The sequence below is a fragment of the Pogona vitticeps genome, chromosome 4, assembly GCF_051106095.1.
Source record: "Pogona vitticeps strain Pit_001003342236 chromosome 4, PviZW2.1, whole genome shotgun sequence".
NCBI lineage: Eukaryota > Metazoa > Chordata > Lepidosauria > Squamata > Agamidae > Pogona > Pogona vitticeps.
In genome coordinates this window covers 58,755,257-58,760,097 of record NC_135786.1, presented here as the reverse complement: position 1 = coordinate 58,760,097, position 4,841 = coordinate 58,755,257, and positions in this window count along the sequence as shown.

The window sequence follows — 4,841 nt, the reverse complement described above, 5'->3', positions numbered from 1 at the left end:
TCAGTAGTTGACGGGAGAGAAGGCCTGGATGCACATCCATGTTTTCAGCTGGCATTTGAAAGTACCCAGCGTAGGGGCCTCGCGAATCTCCAGAGGAAGGCTGTTCCAAAGGCGAGGAGCCACCGCCGAGAAGGCCCGGCTTCAAGTCTTTTCCCTCCGGGCCTCCCTCGGCATCAGGCTCCTCAGCCTCACCTCCTGACTCGTGCGGGTGATCCGAGTAAGTAGATCTTGGTGGGAGCAATTATTATCAATTATCAATTCTCAGTTTTTGCTGGTACAGGGAGAAGAAGAAATAAACTCTAGACTTTGCTTTTCATATGATCTATTGCTAATAATTGCAGGTGGTGTCATCTACACAATAATGTTGCATTACTCTCCCTTTTTTCTCAACTGTATTATGCTTCACATATTGTTGTGTTCTGCACAGAGGTTTATATTTCATGAAAGAGGGACGTGCTAAGAACAGCTATAGTTTCCTTCCTATCCCTCCCCCAATGCATTTTCTTGTGAATTTGAACACTGCAGACCTCATGCTAAGTTGTTTTACAAAAAGTTCACATGCTTCCTAAATGAAAACCAATCATTTCACAATTTTTGCCACAGGCTTTCATGTTCCTTCCTTCTTTTGCTCTATTCCAGTTAACATACAGCAGTCTATTTGAGTACACTTGTAGAAAATCTATGTTAGTCTACCGAATATAAAACAAAGGCCCCAAACTCTACACCTGCAACTTTAGTAAGGAGACTTATATATGGGTTGGAAATGGATGGGGATCTCTGACCTCCACAGAACCGTCAAAAAGCAGCAATTGAGGCAGCAGCAACAGCAGCATCTACACTGTGGGAAGACACACAGAAAATGGAAATTAAATCTAGCAGCTGCAAGAACATCCTGACTAGTACTGTTTCCTGTCTAGTTCCATTTACTACACTGTCTGACTGTACTCCAGGCAATTTGTAAATCACTTGCCAGTTGAGCTCATGCCCACACCTCTGTCACTAGATTATACTCTGCCACCTCCTAATCGTGTCTGATAATTTCATTTGGAAGAATCTTAATTGTTTATAGCTTCACCAATTCACACAATTCTGGCTGAGAAAAACCTCAGATAATACACTAATCTATCAAGCTTTATTCTTTACAACTTTGCATGTAGAAATTAGCCACTGACAATGCTAACCAGATTCCCTTTTAACAAGGGCTTCCAAAGGTGATTCAAACCTTGCTTGAGAATCATGTTATTTTAATCAGTGTCAAAACTGGGGTACATACAGGCCTAAACCGAACACTACACTGATTGATCTTGCCTGTATTTTCAGCAATTGCCAAAAGAGAAGCCTCTAAACACAAATGATTTCTATTTACAAAAGAGGGGTACATGAAAGTTTTGTGTATCTGTTGTGTAATCTTTTGTTACCCTTTCTTTTACACTTTGTCAAACTGATTGAGAAAAAATTCATCCAATAGAGAGGTGTGACCAGCCATCTGGGAAAACTGGGAATTTTGAATCTGAAAAAGGTCCTGGAACCCAGTGAGGGATGTTTTTTTTTAAAGTTGTTCTTGTGTAATTACTGGGTGCTATGCTCTTGGTGCCCTCCATCTTGTATTGCTGCTTGCCTGTTGTGGCTCCATGTTGGCTTCTTTTTCTTTTCTTTTTTCTTTGTATTTTTGTTTTGTACTATTTTTGTTGCTGCGAGGCAGCCTGCCTGTGCCAGAACACTTCCTTGGAATTACTTTTTGGATTTTCCCTCCCCCAATTTTGGTTTTTTTTTTTTTTCACTTTTCCTCTTTGTTTGGCCAGTCGGTCCTTTCCCTTCTTGGATTACTTTTGCTGCTACCTGGCCTGTCTCATACGACTCAACAGGGAAAGCAAAGGCATCAAGTAGGGCAGGGGTCACCCCACCTTCTAGCAATTCTGATTTAGGAGTTTTATTTCTTTTGCTTTTGGGTTAGTCGCTTTCCTTGGTTTTTGACCAAGAGAGCTATGTGCACAATTTTAAATTTTGCTATTTTTCCCCGTGTGTCTGTAAGGAGTACTTCCCTGTTTGACTGATTTTTTTTAAAAAATAAATGTTATTTGGTTAATTTGCTATGTGTTTATTTTGATAAAACAGTATATTTAAGTACAGTAGGTTTTTTGGGGGAAACCGTTTGCCTTCCTGTGGAGGTGTATGGCCCAGCGAGGTGGACGTTGTGACTGTGCCAGAATGGGCACACATGCGACATTTCTTTTACTGTTCTAGAGCAGTGATGGTGAACCTATGGCACATGTGCCACAGCTGGCACACAGAGCCCTCTCTCTGGGCACACGAGCCATAAATTGCCATCGAGAAATATTTACCTGTCCTCCAATCCTGGATTTTGGCACTCCCCTCTGTTGGTGTAGTGGTCCAGCAGAGGGGTGCAATGGCGACCATGACCAGTCTAGCCCAATGGGGGATTGGAGGACCAGTATTTCTTTGTTAATGCTGCCCACAGGGAAAAAAACACAAGCATTTAACCCTTGCAGTGCAGGATCAGTCATTTTTTCTAAGCTAAAACCTCAGCATTTGGGTTTTAATTGCAGTATTGGCACTCTGAAATAAATAAGTTGATTTTGTGTTGCAGTTTGGTCACTCGGGCTCAAAGAGGTTCACTATCACTGTTCTAGGGTGTGGTCTTGGTTGCTATGGTGGGGGGGGTCTCTTTGCATGCTAGGCAACTAGTGCATGACTGGCTAGCTGCTTTCCTGACTTTTTTCTATTGGGGTGCCCAAGCTGAGACGGTCTGTTGTGCTGGATTAATGGCACTAAACCCACACTGTTGTCTTCTCTTTTTCAATTTTGGGATCCTTTATTGTTTTTTTGGGGGGGGGGGATGACTGAGGTATTTTTCACTCTGTGTGTGGAGGATTTTTCTTTCTCATATATCATTGCCTGCTTTTGAAGTAGACTGATTATCCGCTGCCTTATTCTTCTTTTTTGGGGGGGTGAGGGGGAAGTAGGTTCTTTAGGGCTTTTGTAACGTTACAAAACATGAATGGGGAAATATGAATAGGAAACTGAAGTGAGGCTTTCCCTTTCAAAACAAATGGACCACTGCACAAAAAATATAAAAAAGAAAAAGGCACTTCCTGAAATAACCTGAAACAAAATAAGAAATTTTTCACCTTGGATATAAACAGAACTTTGATCTCCTCCCTTCCCTGTTGTAGATCTCAGAGATGCACCCAAACTGGCTCCAGTGGGGCTCTTAGCCCTCTGGTGCAAATTTTAGTTGTGTATAAAAGTGAAATGGCCAAGAGCTCGCCCTCTGCTGTCTCTACTGATCCCATTCTTGTACTATAGGATATCTCATGATGAGTTCCACTCTTTCCCCTTAAGCCCAGCTAGCACTCTTGAATGGTGTGTAAAGGAAATTGCAGCAGAAACAGGAAAGTAGTTTTGGTTGGCAAGTTTGGAATTTCTGTACCTTGTCCTATCCTTTTTTGAAGTTAATAGAGAAATTGATAAAGACCCAAATGGATTGTAAAATCAGTATTACGGAACCTAGGGCCACATATCTCAAAGCAATGTAACACAACCCTATCATGAAATAACAAGTGAGAAGGAAATAAAACACTTAACGATAGCTAATGAAATATGTGGAGAGGCACATAAAAATAATAACTACAGCTTATCTTGCTTTAAGGGAAAAATACACAAAAGCACAAGTAGGTTCCTAATAATCATCACTGTCATTGTTGTCATCATCTTAGAACTGGAGAGCTGGAAGGGACTGTATGGATATTTTAAAACAATTGACAAGACAGTCAGAATCATATATGTCAAATATATAAAAAGGGAAAGCTGAGTTAACACCAATACTCAAGTACAACGGTTATTTGGGAGTTAAGAGTTTGTACTCAAGTACAAGGGTTATTTAAGAGTTAAAAGAGTTTTTTTAAAAAATCATCAAAGACCCAGTGGTAATCCTAGTGGAACTGGAACTTTCTTACTGTTCCACTACAATCCTTTTCGTCCCCCCCCCCCCAAAAAAACTTTCCAAGAATGTTTTCCATTTATCTGAAGTAGGTTTTCAGGGTGAATGGAGGAAGGGGAGATTACATTGTGGAAGACCCTGAAGGAACCAATGAAAGAACTGCACATCTGAATAGGGCAGGATTGTAAAACTTTCTTCTCATTCAACAGCACAAGCATGCTTAAAAGTTTTGTGTAATAGGAAATACTATGCAGCCCTAAAAACCCTGAGAAAAGTATATATGCATAGGCTTACATAATGAATTTTGAGCTAGCAGTTGTTTACACTAAAGCAACTAAGGATCAATCTTCTTTGGTATGAGTTTTTGAACAGTTAAGAATATTGTACTGCATTCTCAAAGGCTTAATATAAAGAATATCGTATTCTCGAAAGTTAAGAATATTGTTCATGGGGTTTGATGGTTTATAACTAACTATTCTATGGTTTTGTATATTGTATCTTATTAAATTTTATTATTAAGAAAAAATAATATTGCCTGAAATTTATGAGGCACTAAATAATTATTAACAATGAAGTAGTATCATAGTACAGAAATAGTATCTAGTTATGTGAGTGTATCAGATTATTTAACATCTAGACGTTCACCAAGTCTGCAAATCTGTATATGTATGAAAACAAGCTAACAAATTGAGATATCTAGATCAAAGCAATATTTTCCTATTCCTTCTTTTATTTTTTTATTGAAAGATGGGCTTTGATAGATGCTTCGAACAGTTAGTGAAAATTGCTTTCCATTCTGCTTATTTAGCTTACTCTAAACAAATGTACTGGCTTATTTTTTGCTTTATGTATCACTCTTCTGCTTTTCAATGGTGTCTTC